This window comes from Mus pahari, chromosome 14 (assembly GCF_900095145.1).
Source record: "Mus pahari chromosome 14, PAHARI_EIJ_v1.1, whole genome shotgun sequence".
Taxonomy (NCBI): Eukaryota; Metazoa; Chordata; class Mammalia; order Rodentia; family Muridae; genus Mus; species Mus pahari.
This window is the reverse complement of record NC_034603.1, coordinates 11,597,592-11,615,091: the sequence shown is the minus strand read 5'-3', so window position 1 is coordinate 11,615,091 and position 17,500 is coordinate 11,597,592. Positions and strand designations below refer to the sequence as shown.

Sequence of the window (17,500 nt, the reverse complement as noted above, 5' to 3'; positions counted from 1 at the left end):
TTCTAGAAAAGTGCATAAAAAGAGAGACATGGAAGAGATATCCGTCTGAAGTTGTCAGAACTAGGTCTTGGGGTGGGACTGGGATTTGTCTACACTCTCTTTATGGGCTTCCTCTATCTTTGGGCTTCCTGCTATACAAGTAAATATCTTAAAGTATTACTTAAGCCATGCAGAACCTGTAGTCTCTGTAATTTACAGACAATCACACATCTTAATGTATCCTGTTACTTCCTAAATTGTTCAGTGATGTATGTTTATGTTTATATATATGTAAACATTGCAGAGAAACTTAAGCCATAGTCATATATTGGCATCTGATTTACCAGTGATGTCAGTTGATCCTTGCTTAAGTATACAGAAGGAAACAATTACAGTTTAGTGAATCTCCTGTGGGTACCACGGGAATCTATATTGTATGATCAACCAATAAGAAGAAAACCTACTTACAATTCAGACTCTTTGTTTCACTGGAATAAGTTTCTCCAGCCAGTCATGATCTTCCTGCCACAGTGAGGCTGAAAGACACAGGAGAGAAAATAAATATAAAATGTGCAATCTCAGTTTGGCATCAGGCAGTAATTAAGTATTTTGCCCTTTTCCTTCCAGCTGGATCACTCCAGCTACAAATAAACTTCACAAGCAAGCTGGACATTTTCCCAGGAAGCTGCTTCAACAGCAGCCGTTTGCTCCGATCAGGGAATCGGGTCTACTGTTTTATCTGCCAACGTGCAGAATACAAATGATGTTCCATGTTCCCTTGGATGTCAATCTAAACATCTCTTCATTCCACGGGACACATCTCGGTCCAAGCACTTGGTGCATTTCAATTTTGCCACATAAACAGGTTTAGAAAGAGGATGAGATTTTACCCATTAATAAAAGTAAGATCTTAAACTTGTGTTGAAAATGTGGAAGAAAAGAGAAGGACTAGTTCTATAGAGCTTTATGTGGAGAAGATGTAATTTTGGCAGATCTCTCTCTCTCTCTCTCTCTCTCTCTCTCTCTCTCTCTCTCTCTCTCTCTCCCAGTGAAACAACCTTTCCTAGAAATGTCTGTATAAAAAAGACCAGAGCAATGGCAGTATCCAATAGACATGCTAACATGTAAAGAGGGAAATTTCATGTAGGAAATGCCTACCTATAGACAAAGAACTACAGGCAACTAATGACTGCCAGGGGACAGAGAATTAGCCTTTCCCAGGGATGAGCCTAGTCATTGTTTGTCCAATGCAAAGTGAAACCTTGCAACAAAGCCTTGAAACTATACAACAACACATACACCACACTACAAAACAGACTTAGAAGAACCTATTTATAAACACTTATGCACATACATACATACATACATGTGGTCAGTCTTGGAAGCATATCCACATATACAACAAAATACTCAGCACAGACTATATTTATGCACACGTATACACAGACACATATATGTAAAATAATAATCAAAGAAAAAGAGGTTAGCAATTTGAGAGTAGGGCCTTGGGAGGGATTCTAGGAAAGATAGCTGTACGGGGCTTGAGACAAGAAAAAGAAGAAGGAAGTAATGTAATTCTATTTCTACTAAAAACATTAAAAACCTTCCTGCTTCAGAGGAAATGGAGTGGTCTTGCAAAGCATAACTGGAGTGCTATCTATATCATCCTAAGAAGATAAAGATCACACACATACAAACACATACATATGTATACACACACAAGCACATGCACACATGCATGTATACCCAGATATGTATGCATACATGCACAAATACATGCTCACAAATATACACACACTTACATAAATATACTCTCACACACATACATGCACACAAAGACACACACAAACACACACACATGCACACGCACACAAATGAGGGCTTTAGATGCAAGTAGATCTTCTTCCAAAAGGATCTGGCCAGACGAGTCTGCTTCTAGTTGACTCTAGTTTCTCTTCCCAGGTCATTGATGACCTAAGTCTACAATGGGTCTTTATCTCCTTCATCTTGTCCTGTTGACCTGGCCATTCCTGTGCCAGGCCTCTCTGCTGACTTGTGACAGAAATGATCACACACAACACTGACTGACCTGCCCAGCGCCCAATTTACTCACCATGAGTCACTGAATAAGGGTCATAAAGAAACCATTCCCAGTTCCTTACCCTGCAGCTTGAACTGTATTTGACTCATATTTTCAAAAACTGATCTATATTCAAATGTCAAAAAGTTTTATACTAAAAGATTTTAGAGTTCATATTTTTAAAATCTTGAAAGAGCTGTTTATATAGTCTTCTTTCCCACATGATGACCCAGGGGAAATGTGAGTGGTGTCTGCAATCTCTAAGGTTGCTTCTTTTGCCCTTTCTCACCATGTGCTCTTCTTTGCTCACTTCTGCCACCTGCTGGGTTAAGTGTAAGCATAGAGAATGGTCAATCTTTGCCAAAGCCCACCTTGCCCCACAGTTGCTGCATTTGAAAGTATGAACTAACCAGTACCCTCAGAGCTCCTTTACCACCAGTCAAAGAAAACACATGGTAGAACTTGTGGCTGTAGCTATAGTTGTAGCAGAGGATGGCCTAGTCGGTCATCAATGGGAGGAGAGGCCCTTGGTCCTATGAAGGCTCTACGCCCCCAATATAGGGGAATTCTAGGACCAGGAATGGGAGTTGGGGAGCAGGGGGAGGGGGGAGGAGATAGGGGATTTTTGGAGGGGAAACTAGGAAAGGGGATAACATTTGAAATGTAAATAAAAAAATATCTAATAAAAAATTAATTAAAAAAAGAAAGTAGCTTGGGTATAGCCAGGTTCCCATCACAGCTTCCAGTCCCTCTACAAATAGCATTGCATGGCTTTCTTTTATTTTTGTCCTTATCCTTGGTTCTATTGTCTAAATTCCCTTCAAAAAGCACACAATATTTATTAGATTAGAAAAAATGGGTTTGTAAGTACATTTGTGAAAGATGAAGCTTTGCTGTTTCCTGCAGGGGGCAGAAAGCAGATGAAAGCTGGGGCATCGGGTACCAGGCAATGCAGGAACTATCAGAGAAGTTGGTCGCCATGATCTTTCCGCAAGTATCTTTCCTCTCTTGACTTTAGTTCCCCCGTCTACCAGATAAGGAAGCGCTGCTGGATTGCAAGCTAGGAGCTGGTGATTCACGGGTTATGGTTATGGTTGCAGTTACTGGGTTCTCTTTTTCTTTTGTTAATTAAACATAACTAAAGGGAATATATCAATTAATACTCCAGATCACAGACTTCTCAGAACTTTAATAGTTCAGCAATGTTTTCTCCCCCTAAATTCCTGGATAATGATGATGGGGCACATGGCTTCGCCCATTCTTTACCCACCTCCAAAGGATACAAGCTTATAGCCTAATCCATTTTTATAGTCACTATGTCTTTGCCTTGCCTCACTAGCACTTCCTCTTGATGCCCTTGGATGGGATGCACCTCATGACCCTCCTTTCATGAGAAGTGGATGGTGCTGAGTAGCAGAGATGACTGGAGGCATTCTTCTAAACCTTAAGGAATTGTTCCTCCTTCCTGTGGGCCGAACTGGGAAGCAGCAGAGTGTGAGGGCCTTTGTGAAGAGCCCTAAACACAGGCAAACCTGAAAAGGCAACAGCCTGGCTTTGAAAGTAGCAGAAATTTTCTTCCGTTGGGGTGGGTAGCTGATTCTCTAAGTAATTTGCAATTCAAGTGTCTCTTTGTTTTGTATGAAAATTTGCTGCTATTTGGAAAGTGGGGACGAGCTAAATTGCATCCTGCTGGTTTTACTTTGACTGTATCAAAAAAGAAACTGTTAATCTGGTTCCATAATTAACTTCCCTGTTTTAAAAAGGCCCTGGGAGAGAGTCCAGAGAGTGCCTGTCAACTCCCTGCCTCTCTACTCAATAATACTGTTCAATAGGATGCCCTGAAAGGAGAAAGGTTCCAGGTGGAGAGGGCTCTTGATTATCTCTCTCATCTTTTGTGTCTTTTATTCCTATCCAACTAACATTTAGTGAGTTCCTACTGCAGGTAAAGCACCAGATCAGCTGAGGGGTACCAAGATAATGAATCCCTGACAAGCTGCCATGAAAAATAGTTAATTTTCCATCCATTGATCCATCCATCCATCCATCCCCCTCCTCCCTCCAAAATATATGTTTTTTTTTTCAAGTCCTATGTGGAGCACTTGTATGTGAGAAATACAAAACAGGCATTAATTAATCGTGATTTAAAATTTCTAAAAGGAAGAGATAACTTTCGACCAAGCCGTAAAGTTAGCATCATTGAAAAGAAGGCATAATAATTGGCTCTGGACCCTAAGTTATCTGTGACCTTGCATATGCTTAGACCTGTTCATCAAATGCGATAGAGAGGCTCACAGAAACAAGCAGAGGTAGGTGGTGACTATTACCTTAGAAGGCTATTTTGGCAGGAATAGAGTGGTTGCACTAACATTAAGAACTGATCTGAACACTGCTAGGGACTTTGCTAGGCATCTTCGAAGCACTTACTATTTCGACGGAACTTCATAAAGCCAAGCAGTTATCACTGGCTTCAGGTTATAGTCAGCAACGAGATCCAAGTCAGGTCTCAGGGGACACAGAGCTGTAAGGTAAGTCCACTGTGCTGTGATGGTTTGGGCTACTGAGGCTGAGATGTGACTGTTGACTGAAAACCAGGTAGGCCTTGAGAGCTGCCTTTGCTAGTGAGGGTTTGATGTCACTGAGTGAGGCAGAAAAATCCCAAATAAGACTGTCATAAGCATTCAAAACACCATGATGACTTTTATTATGATTTGCTTAGGAGATTCCATAGACAGTCATTCCAATGCTTTCCACTATTCTGATTTGACAGAAGCACAGCTAAGCTGACTATGTAGTTAGCATTCCTCTGACCACAAAAGACCAAAGGTCAAATCATCACACACATTTTGGGCAGCAAGATGAAGGAGGAAAAAAACCCCTGCTATTTAAAAAAATATGTCCTAGTTTTTCCATGTTTTACTTGTACTTCTGTCTCATTTGCCAAACCTTGGTCACATGATCATATACAGATTGCAGAAAGCATAGGCAACCGAAGGTCAGGATTCTCAAAAGATAGAAGCCCTTTCTCTCACATATGTGAAACTCAAGTGGAATAAAACTCAGATGTAGGATACAAAATGATGAAAGACTTTGGAAAAATCATAGGAAACTGATTCATGAGACTGCCCTGGACAAGGATTTCTTAGGTGAGATCAGAAAAGTACAGGCAACTGAAGAAAAGATCTCTATGTATTTCTTTGTACAAAGAAATGTGTATACTTAGGCAAATGGGATACTATCTATCTATCTATCTATCTATCTATCTATCTATCTATCTATCAGGACTTTGTATAGAAATTTATACATAACAGAGTAAAAAGACAGCCACACAATGGGGGCCAGATTTGTATACTGTAGAGATGACAGGAACTTTAGACATAGAATACACATGGAACTCATATAATGCAATGTAAATGAACTTGATTGAAAATGGCTAGAAGCCCTTTATTACCTCTCAGAAGAAGGTATGCAAAAATGCCATAGGTAAATGAAAACATACTGAACACAAGGGATCTTTAAGGGTATACAAATTAAATTTCACTGTATTACTCCCAACTAGAATTACTCCAATTAGAATGGCTATTAAAGAAGACAAAAGGAATCAAGCAAACCATTGTACAAAATTGGTGGGATTGTACTTAATACAGCGCTCATTGGGGGAAACATTATGGAGGGTTCTTGAAAAATTAAAATTAGAACCACACAATTACCCAGCAATCTCAGCACTGATTATATAGCCAAAGGGAAAGAAATTAATAGAAAGAAATAGGTACAATGCCTTGTTTATTGTAGGACTATTCACAGTAGCCAAGACTTAGATTTTTACCTAAATGCTTAACATTATATAAATACAGAGAAATCTGTCACATCTATATGATAGAATCCTATTCAGCTATGAAAATGAAATCATGATATTAAAAAAAAAAGATGGCTGAGCCTGGAAGACATTGTGTTAAGTGATTAAAAACCAGACATAAGAAGACAAAAACTGCACGGTTTCTTTTACATACGGGAATTTAGAAAATGTATCTCATAGAAGTAGACAGTAGAGCAGTGGTTATCACAGTGCAAGCGTGGGGGCATGAATAAAGAAGGGACAGGTGGGGCAGTCAACAGACCCCAGGTAAGAAGGCAGGAGAAATAAACTCACTCCAGTGTTCTATCGAACTCCCAGTGTACTGCTTGTGGCTAACATGAGGATATAGTGTACACTTAGGGTAGCAAAAAGAGAGTCCTTTAAATGTTCTTATAAGTATGCACCAAAACTTTTAACCATACCCTCAAAACATGTTGAAATCATGGCAGGATTTTTACTTTTTTTTTTTTTTTTTTTTTTTTTTTTACAAAATCACTTTCAAATACTTTTTTAAAAATTTATTATTATTTTCTTTATTTACATTTCAAATGCTATTCACTCTTAAGGGAGATAAATGGTATTAGAATTCCTGTTGTCATTTATATGGAGATAGTAGATATGTCAAAGGACCATAGCTAGAAAATGACCCTGCCTGGAATGTAATTTCACTCTAGATGGACTAAAGATTTTCTTTCTTTGTTTGCTGTGCCTTTAACTCCAGTTTCCAGTTCTATTCAATCTCGAGGGCCCATTTCAATTCCTATCTCCTCCAGGAACTTGTCTGAAGTTCTACTCAGAAAGAAATAATCTCTTCATTCCCCAAACCTCCTCAACGTTGGTCTAATACTTATTCCTTGTTACTATTGTATAGGATCTCTCTCTCCCTGAATCCCTTCCTCCCATCTTCCCTCTCTCTGTCTCTCTGCCTGCCTGCTTGTCTGTCTGTTGATTTTTTTTTTTTTAAAGCACAGTTGCATTTTACACAATGGCTCTGTACAGGCAGTAAACCAAGAGAGTACATCATAGACGAGATTATGAGTTCTAATACCCACACTTCTTCCCTTTTAGAAGTCATTTTCTCCTTCTCCATATTTGCCCAATTAGAGACTTCATTGTTAAACATCCTGTGGTTGTCTGTAACCTTGTCATATCTCCTGGCCAATGGAATATGAGTGGAAGTGTGGATGCAAGTTCTGAGGCCATGTGCATACTTGCTCAGCCCTTTTTCCCTACTCTCATGGGATAGCTGGGAAAGAACATAGTACCTACTGTGGTCATGTGATTGCTAAGGCTCAGGTTAAGAATAGTGAATTATTTATCTTGTGACTTGAGATGACTTCTTGAAACTATATTTCCCTAGACTTCTCCTCCATCTTTGATTAAGCCCATTCCCCTGAGTGGCTACGCCTGGTCTCCATGACCTGTGTGTTGTTGCCTCATTCAAAAGATTAAATTGTCTTTCTTGGAAAGAAATATAGTTTCCAACCCTAACTTTCCTTTTACCAGAAGAGTAACATCTACCACAAAATGAGCCCTATGTCACTTAGCTGGCATTACAGGTCAAACCCTAAAGGCAGCTGGGGCATCTACTGGAGTCATAGCCTCAGATTCTTTTTTGTTTTGTTTTGTTTTTTCGAGACAGGGTTTAACTGTGTAGCTCTGGCTGTCCTTGAACTCACTTTGTAGACCAGGCTGGCCTCGAACTCAGAAATCCACCTGCCTCTGCCTCCCAAGTGCTGGATTCTTGATCTTGGTTAACCAGGAGGGTTAAACAAAGAGATTTTGGTTTTAGAATTTCATTATTACTGTCAAAGTTACTCTTCAAAATATTTTTAATTAGGGGTATGTTCAGTCTTCTTAAATAATATTTTGCACTGACATTCGCTGATTCATTCTTTTTAAACCCATCATTTTCGAAAATTGTCTGTTGCTGCCTAAACACTTTTGCTACTGGAGACATTCTACAAAGTTCCATTCTTTTTCTGTCGCTCCCTGTTAGGAATCTATTTAGGCAATTCTGCTGAGAATTCATTTCCTGGATGACTATTAACAATAAAATGCTTTGTACATGCTGTTTAATACTTTCCAAAGCCCTTTCACAATCTAATAGCATTTCACCTAAGAAGCTTGGGAAGTTGTGGTGCTTAAGTACCCTCACTCATGTTCATATTCCCACTCTGCAGGTCCTCAGCTCCCAACCAGAGTGGTGAAATGGCAGTATTTAGCTATCGGTTATGAAGAATGCTATCCTGCAAACAGGTCTTTGCTTCAGGTAATGAAATATTATTCTTTTTCATCATTTCATAGAGCCTCAAAGATGAAGAATGGTCCTCACCACTAGGAGCAGAGCAGTAAATAAGACATGCAATATTCCTGTTTGTAAGGATCTGGTGGGCAGCATCCGAGTCACAGTTTGCCAGATGGTGGCTGTCTGTGCATCTTCTCTGGGCAACTGTTATCCTTCTGTTTCCATCACATGACTCTAATGGGGCTTGTATCCACAGAAGAAAGCAGATAATTCAGCTCTGGCTTTTCTGAAATATTTAGATCGGTGTACTTCAGCGATCGGAGCAAGTAAAAGTCTTACGACACAAATAAAGCCAGTTGAGGTCATTTGTGGAATTTAGAGTTTAGGAAATAGAAGATAGAAGCGCTTCTCTGATCTGCCACATTAAGCAGGGACGATATTATTTTGAAGTCAACCGTGGCCATGTCTTTTCTCACATGTGTGGAGAGACAGCTTTTGCAACTTCATAGTCATGAAGTAAGAGGAAGCTAGAGAGGTAGGCACTGAGGAGCAGGCAGATATGGTAATTTGGGAGGAGAAAGAATAGGCTGCTCAGATACTATGTCCTGACTGGCATATAGAACAGGCTGGTCAGATACTACAATGCACATAGTCTGGCACGTTGCAAGTGCTTCTAACTTATTTGTTGAGCTGAATATTATTTTTGAGCTCCTTAGTCTAGGAATCTCCATCATCCCGCTGAGTGTGCTGAGCAGAAAATATGCTTGGTACTCCTCCTCGAATGAATGAATGAATGAATGAATGAATAAATGAGTAGTATAGAATGACTGTATTTCCAGCAAATTGAAGAGGAGGTCATAACTTAAGATGCCCAATAATTTTTTTTTAAATAAATTTTACCTGTTTTCTCAAAGTGTGTCAAAACAGAGTGGCAGTGAAGAGACGGGCCTTAAATCATCAGGCAGGCCAAGCTTTGATCTGTGACTTCAGAAGCATCTGGCTGGGTAATGTTCAGAAAGCAATAAGCAACCACATCATAGAGTTTTGGGGAAGAGCAGAGTGAGGCCAGTGTGCAGTCTTACGCTGGACAGCTGATGTGTAGTTGAAAGTGCCTGTGCCGTCTTTATCTGCGATATACATACATACATACATATATATATATATATATATATATATATATATATATATATATAGTAGCTTCTATTTATTTTCAGAACCTGTTTCAATGCTATAGATACGGGAGAATGAGACAGATAGAGGCTATGACCTTGAGCAGCTTCTGCTTCAATGGAATGATCTGGCAATGCTAAAACACATTCAGGAACAGCTTGAATGACACTGGCCACGGGGATAACAGAGAAGAGATAGAAGGGGATGGGAGGGACCTCTCAGTTGGACCATAAGAAGGCTCAGGGAAGCCATATTTCTCCGAGGTCTGAATCTCAGAACCCATGGCATCATTTCACATAGACACTAATAGTATTTTTTAAATCTGTTGTAGAGGGAAATGAATGAGCCAACTTAGATAAACTTAAGATAGAGCAACCTACAAATACAAAGGCTGAAGCTTCAATGTGTTTGGGGGATGGAAAGGAGGCTCTGTGGCAGGGTATAAAGTGGGCAGGGAGAGTATTGGGGGATGTGGCAGAGGTTAATCTCATTCCCTAGCCACTTAACCTGCACTATAATATCAGTCACCACAATAGGAGCCAGGGACGCAAACATGAAAGGGCAAAAGCTACCTTGGAAGTTTCTCAGCCTACCTAAGCTCAGCAAATGTTGTCAGGGGGGGTTTCAAGTGAAATAATAATTTTATTTAATAACCACAGTTTGATTGTATTTCATTCCTCCTATTGTATCCTCGCTGGTATAAATAACTGAGGAGAGAGAGAGAGAGAGAGAGAGAGAGAGAGAGAGAGAGAGAGAGAGAGAAAGAGAGAGAGAGAGAGAGAGAGACTTCTCTCGGGCTTTCTCAATAAAGGAAGCAGGAGACAGCTGAAGAGTAAACATGAGCTTGCTCACCAGAGAAGAACTGGTGAACTTCATTCTCACCGAGACTAAAGCATCACTTCGTACAGGAACTGACACAATGTTTTAGAGTATAAATGAGGGTGCTACCCATTAGAACCCAGAGTGGCTGCTCAAGCTCTCTGCTAGCGATGGCTTGTGATGGCTTGTGATGGATAGAACCCTTGCTCCAGTACTTTCCAGGCTGGCTGTCCTTAAACATTTTCTGATTTCTCTAAGCAAAGTCAGTGGTAGGTATCATGGTGTTTTATTCATGTGACTTTGAGGGTCCAGAGGCCTTAGAGGAGCAGAGGAGAATTTATCTGTGAGATTGAAAAGGGTAGAGTCCAAAGTTGATGAGAACTCAGGCTCGAATCAGGACATAGTGAGGCGTCAATTTGTATTGTGCAAGAATCTCTTTTCCTCCCTCTCTCAGGGAGATCACACCCATCCTCATAGTTTTAAATACCACATGTAGACTGATGATTTTGGAACTGCATTTAGATTAGACCTTCCCTTGAATATTCAATGCTAGTTGGAGATCTCAGACATCTTTAACTTGACAGGGCTATGCCAAGCCTATTCAGAATACATCACTACTTGTTTTAACCAACATTCTATTCCTTCCTTATTCTCTAAAATCTCTGCCAACTCTACAGCCACCTACCATTTGTTTCTGGTTTAGCTTTTCTCATCACTTATGACCATCAACTTGGACATCAACTAAGGTTTGTAGGACCTAGTTATGAATGATGTCTCTGGTCTTTCCCCCGCATTATCATATTGAGTCATTGCTCGACACCTGATCTCTACAGCCTGCTCTAGAGTCCCATGCTGCATGTCTCTTCTTTATTTTTGTCCTCTCATGGTCCATTATCTACAGATACAGTTTGGGTAAACGCAAGTTAGATTAATGATACTGTCATCTCTTGACACACATGCTTCAAAGCTTTCAAGGGTGCTTTGAATATTATTCACAGCATCCCACCTGGATTACAACGTGAAACGCTCTATCTGCTTACTTCTGCAGTTTTGCACCTTGTGCTTTCCCTGTTCATGTCTAAATTCTTGTCTCAGTGGCCTTCTGACTACACCAAGACATGCTAAGCTTATTGGCACCCTAATACATCATGTTTGGAATAAGAAACCTTCTCAAATATCCCTGTGTAGTGAACTCCTTCATTCTCACAGAAAAAGTAAGGCTTCCTCTGTCTAATGTAACATTTTCACTGATACAATCACCTATTACACTGTACATTTTACAGCAATTTCAAAGTTCAAAATAACATTCTTGCTTTATTGTAGTTATCTGTCTGTTCATATTGCATTATGACCCACGAATATTCAAAAGCACTCATCTTGGAAATGTACTGTCTTCCCGGCACTGAGCAGGCCTCCTCCCACAGTGACCCTAATGTTGAATGATGAATGTGTTAAAGCTTCATATTGATTGTAAAAATGAGGTCCATGCTACATTGTCGAAATTCCTCCCCCATTTCAATCCTATCATGGGTCCCTAGTTTGTTTGTTTCTTTCTTATTTTTTAAAGTCAGTCTTATTCAAGTAGTATTTATTGAGTTGAATCTGAAGGTATCTCATTTTTCCCTGACAGTACTGGAAATTGAACGTAGGGCCTCATATATGTTAGGCGAGTCGTATTACTGAGCTATGTCCCTACCATGCACATACTTCAATAGTTTCAAATGTTCATCAGTTTCTCAGACCTGAAAAAAATTGTCCAAATACTCGCTATAGGAGAGTCATAGATTACTCATATGTTTTTTTATACAACCACTGAATACTCATACCAACAAAACTTTGACTCCGGTTCTCCCATCTAATGTAAGTTAGTCTGTTAGATAAACCATTTCCTACCTCTGTTTCTCAAATTTTGGCATCTAGCTCCTTTATGTGTTAGCGCTGAGACCTTTGACAAATCACCCAATGTCTCCTGGCTCCACGATACTCAGGGAAACAATAACTCTAAAAAGGAAGTTCCCATCCCAGTTCCTAGGATGCTTCCTCATTTAGAAACACCTCGGAATGCTTTTTTATTTTGAAAAAAGGGGGTCTTGGAATATGAAATTAATTCAAGGATACGGGGGTAAAGAAATCATCTTGAATTATCCAAGAAGTCCTTAATTCTAATGAGAAGTTCCTTATGAGATAGAAGCCAGGGGAAATTCGAACATAGATGTCAATTTAACTGTTGTAACAGAGATTGTAGTGATGAAGCCACAAGTCAAGGAATGCCAAAAGCCAGTATAAGCTGGAAGAGGTGACTGGTGGCTTTTCTCTTGTATCCCTAACAAAGAATAGCTTTATGGAACCTGGAGTTTCCTGACTCTGGAACTACTATGAAGGAATTTATTTCTGGGCCATTTTGATACAGTAATCACAGAAACCAATATGGCAGTCATCTCCAAGCTGCAGTTCTATAAGTCTAAGGCTCACATTGTGATTAGTCACCAATGTCATCACATCTACTGACCTCACTGGGCCTGCACAATATGATTAAGCAATTAATGTGTAGTGCAGCAGAAACAGATGGGGGGGAGGGGGAGGGGTGGTAGTATACCACTACAAGGCTTCCTTAAAGAGACAGTGTTCGCATGTTCTCCCCATGTAGCTGGTACTTTTCCCTCTTTCCCTTGCTTCTTTCTCTGCAACCCCTCATCCTGAGCCCTCTACAGTCATTTTTTTGGTGTGTGTGCGTGTGCATGTGCACATGCATGTGCATATGCACACATATGTGCAGTCTCTGGCACTTCCCAACTCCCTTTAGACAATGTAGTAACAGGAGGCTCAGGAGGTTCAGTCTTGTCCTAGGTGTCCTCGAGCTTTCCACTTCCACAAATAGTGTAGAACCACTAATAGGACCAGCAATAGTAGCTTGTAGTAACTTCTTTCCTTAAGGACCCGTTCCTCCGGGAGGACATCTGACTGGAACTAGCAGTTTCCACAGAAACTTCACAATTTATATGTTTTACACTATAAGCAATTACTGTCCATTTTGCCATGCTGCCTATTGCAGAGTCTTATGGGAAGCCAGAAGTTTGAGGGTGAACATTTTACCTGGCACCATCTACCCGCACCTTTAGGCCATATGGTGGTCCAGAAAGAGGCGAAAACAGCTGTTCTTCTAAGCCACCTGACTCTTAAGAACAAAGGAAAAGAGCGAAATTTGCTCTACAAATTGACAGGAATTGAAACAAAAAGTCTTCCTAGGGTTGGAAGTGGAGGGAGAAAGGCCGAGTTGTCAGGGAGTGGAATATCCGAAGGCTGGCTGTAAAAGCTCTCTGTAGTTGCCCATGGGTGTCAGAACTCATCTATCACCTTTAGGGGGCTCAGAGTCAGGGACCTCTGCTGGGACAGACAACATATGCCAAGTCTTCCCCCTGAGTGCTTTGCCTGCTACAGCAGCTGAGCCTAGACATCCACCCCACAGATGTGTCAAATGCCCTGGGGGCTACCTGTGGTTGCATGCACAATAGAGTGTGCTCACTTTTTACATCAATACCTGCTCCTTTGGCTCTGAAAGCAACTTTCCACATTTACTCCCACCTGCGTCTCTTTGTTCCCCCGAGACTGGCTTGGGTAAATTGTTTGCTCTGAGTAAGTCCTGTGGCATTTTTCAGTCCCTCTGTGCTTTACCTTAATACATGGGATCTCAGAGTTATTTGCATCTGTCTCTGGTCTTGTGTCTTCCCTTTGGGACCAATGACTTTTATTTCATATAGTTCATGTCTCCCCAGGTACATAGCACTCCTTCTCACCCAGAAGAGATACTCAGTGGTTTTATTATTGAATAACTACTTACTTTGTAATAATTTGTAACAGGACATTCTATAGCAATGGCTGTGTGAATTAGGAGCAAGGAAAAGCTGGCTGTCTTTATTTGTGAGATGGAAATTCATTGAAGCGTAGTGTTAGGTTAGCAATTAGGATGATTTTTTAAAAAGTTTTTTTAAGTATTCAGTTTTTTCCTCTTTATTGCTAAGCATCTGGTATTTCCTTCTGCTTTCTGCATTTAGGTCCATTGTCCCTACAGACATGGCCATGCCGAGTGTTACTGCTGTTTTCTCTAACTCACTTCAACTCTAATGGAAAACATCACACATCACACATTCTGAAGTGACATTAATTAATGCTGATGCTCTCTGCTGACATTTCAATAAAAAGTGCTTAGTTAAGGGATGGGGCAAGCTCTTCTAATTCACAACACGGCTTGCAATATGCGTCTAAAATCAATGACTGGATGACTAGATTCAGGTGCCCAATCAAGCCATTCGTGAATGCTTACTGCCTGACTCTTGGGCAGGAAATATATAACTCATGAGAAGAGTGGCCAATTGGATAATAAGGTCGAAGGCCCTGAAAAGTACAGCTTTATGAAGCATGGTAGAATTTAGAGTTTTCAGCTGGAGGAATGATTTTCTTTCTTGCTTTTGATTTGTGGATTCACTCATCATGCATATCCATTCAAGTTGGTGTTTTCTGATGGAATGCCAATGATGTGCCAGATACTCGATCACGTTACATTACTTATTGTATTACCTAAGCAGGAAAATTGGCATTGATATAATGATGAAAATGAGAACAAAGATTACTTGTTGGGTTTCATATCTTGATTTGATACTATGTGTACATTAGCTCATAAAATCCTAGCATTTCAAGGTTGGGAGTCAATGTTTGAACTTGAAAATTTATCATTAGCTAGGCAGTGGTGGCGCATGCCTTTAATCCCAGCCCTTGGGAGGCAGAGGCAGGCGGATCTTTGAGTTCGAGGACAGCCTGGTCTACAGAGTGAGTTCCAGGACAACCAGGGCTACACAGAGAAACCCTGTCTTGAAAAAAAAAAAGAAAGAAAAAGAAAATTTATCATTAAGTAACTTTAGCTAGTATCTATCTGTTTAGGACTCAATTTCCTTGTCTATAAAATGGAATTAAGAAAAGTAGCAATCTTTTAAGGGCTAATGTGATCATAAAATACTGTAAGGCCTATAATCAAGATACTAATGGTAAAAAAAAATGGTGAAAATCATCTGGCATTACTATGTACCAGAAATTCCTCTACACAGACATGTTTTTATTATCCTTATTTCACAGATTAAAAGCAGAGCAAAAAAACTTGACATTTGGCATAAGCTAAAATATGGCAGATTTGATCCAGCACTGTCAGCTGTTGTTAGTACTGTAATCCAGAGTTTTCCCGTACAATGTTTGACAAAAAGTCCATGTCAAAGACGTGGTTTTGGTTTGATAGATTATAGGCAATATATGCTTATAAGAGAAGAAATTTGAGTCTTGCTTTGTGGGCTCTCTCCTTAGACTTGATTTGGCTAAAACAACTAGATTTAATTTCTGATCAATGCAACAGTGATAGGTGGCTCCCCTTAGAGGCTCAGCTTTTCCTCAGTCCAAGTACGAAGTACTCCTTTGCTACTATTTAGGAAAGGTGATGTCAGTTGAAGAAACACATTTAAAGTGTCCACACTTCAAAGCCCAGACTTATCTTGTCCTGAAAGCTTTGAAATTTCTCTGTCCTTTGGATCCCTATAGAGCCCTCTGCCCATGGGTTTTTCGTCTACTAATTATATTGGATAATAATGCAGAATTTGGTGGACCTTAGTCCTGCTTAAGTATTATAGATCTGTTGGTCAGACTTTCCTATGGTTCCTTCTAGGAGTTCTTTGGAGAAGCTTAAGTTGAATTTGTGCAGCTTTGGCTGCTTCAGGGTCTGTGACCCAGGACTCCTGTGATGTATTCAGTAGCCAGAGTTTGCCTGTGAGCACAAACTCTGCCCACAGGAGCTTCCAGAGATACAAACTCCACTGGGGACTAAAGTGAATCTGCCTTTCTTGTAGCAGTTGGGATACTGCCACTCTCTGCTACTGATGGCTTCACTTTGATCTGATTGATCGACCAGTACCTGCATCTCAAGTCCTTTCATGTTATCTGTTCCTTTAGACTGTGTGTAGCATCTGTCCCATCCAATTGTAGACAGACTGAGCAACGAAGACATGTCAGATCTTTTCATATGTAGCTCTCAGTACAGAACTCACATATTTATCTTTTGGGATTTCTCTATAATGTTCATCCTCCCCATGAGATGCTAAACTCCAGGATGGAATAGACTGTGTTTTGTGTTCACCTTCTTGTATTCAGAGTTAACATCAGGTGTAATGTAGCAACGGTACACATGAATAGAACAAGTAGCTAACTGTTCTCCTCAACTCACAAGACTGTATCTAGGGATCTAGAATAGAAACATGAAGATATTCATTCAAATCAATTACAGGAAAGAGCCCAGTCACCCACCATGGCCCGGCAATATGGTGCCCAATCAGGTAAACTGCAAAGATGGATTCCTAGTTTAGGTCTCAGTTTTTTTTTTGTTTGTTTTGTTTTTAATTAGGAGAACAAAGCCCACAGGATCTTCCCAAACAGATTAAAGTTTGTATGTCATTGCACATCAAATTCACAGCCTGCATATTGAATGTCCAAATTTGATAGGAAATACTAAAATTTAAATGGGGGTGATTAAAATTATGTAGCCATAATTAATACTAGTGCATACCTCCTACATGGCAGTTCAACATATCCATATTAAACTATCTCTGGCACTTAATGGGATCTTGTTAAATTTAATTGTCTTGTTAAATCTAAATTAAGTGTATGTTAAAAGAAACTATTTAGATCATTACTGGGTTTTAAGTTGTCTGCTCAGTTTAGAAGTTAAACCAATGCTGTTCTCAATACTGTTGCTTGCAACCGCAAATGAACTGGACGGATGTCCCTGAGTGCAGTCCACCTCCCCGGGAGAGCTGCCTGGGACTGATCCACAAGCCTAGGAGCCAGAAAACTGTCTTGATGTTTGCCAAGACACCAGACATGGAGAAATATGAGGCTCTTAAGAGCATTTACATGGTGCTTAAGGCAGCCTGGGATGCCAGAGATGATTCCACTCTCCTGTCTGTGGGTGACAGCTATGTGGATGAGAAGACAGACCTAGATTTGAGATTGTGACTCTAAGGAAGCTCTCCAGAGAACAGAAGCAAGAGAAGTATGTGTGATAAGTGACAGTGTCAGCTGATAGTGGACGCTGACAAGTCCTACCCTCTGCAAGCCAGAGAGCCAGGAAAGCCAGTGGTGTCCATGGCACAAAACCTAAGATCTGGAAGAATGGATGATTCAAGGGTGAGTGTGAGAGGAGATAATTTCTTCTCTCTCTATCTCTGTCTCTGTCTCTGTCTCTCTCTCTCTCTCTCTGTGTGTGTGTGTGTGTCTGTCTCTCTCTCTTCCTCCCTCCCTCCCCTCCCTCCCCTCCCTC

General features: G+C 40.3%; 1 protein-coding gene across 2 annotated transcripts in view; it reads right to left on the bottom strand.

Annotated features, from left to right (window-relative positions):
* The window catches only part of Atp10b (ATPase phospholipid transporting 10B (putative)), a 183,025-nt gene extending 182,509 nt beyond the window's left edge, over window positions 1-516 (bottom strand). For both annotated transcript variants that reach the window (XM_021213839.2, XM_029546265.1), the window contains exon 1: window positions 448-516. The gene's annotated coding sequence lies outside the window, so the exon portion shown is untranslated. The remainder of the gene's footprint in view (window positions 1-447) is intronic.
* Between the last annotated feature and the right edge of the window lie 16,984 nt (window positions 517-17,500).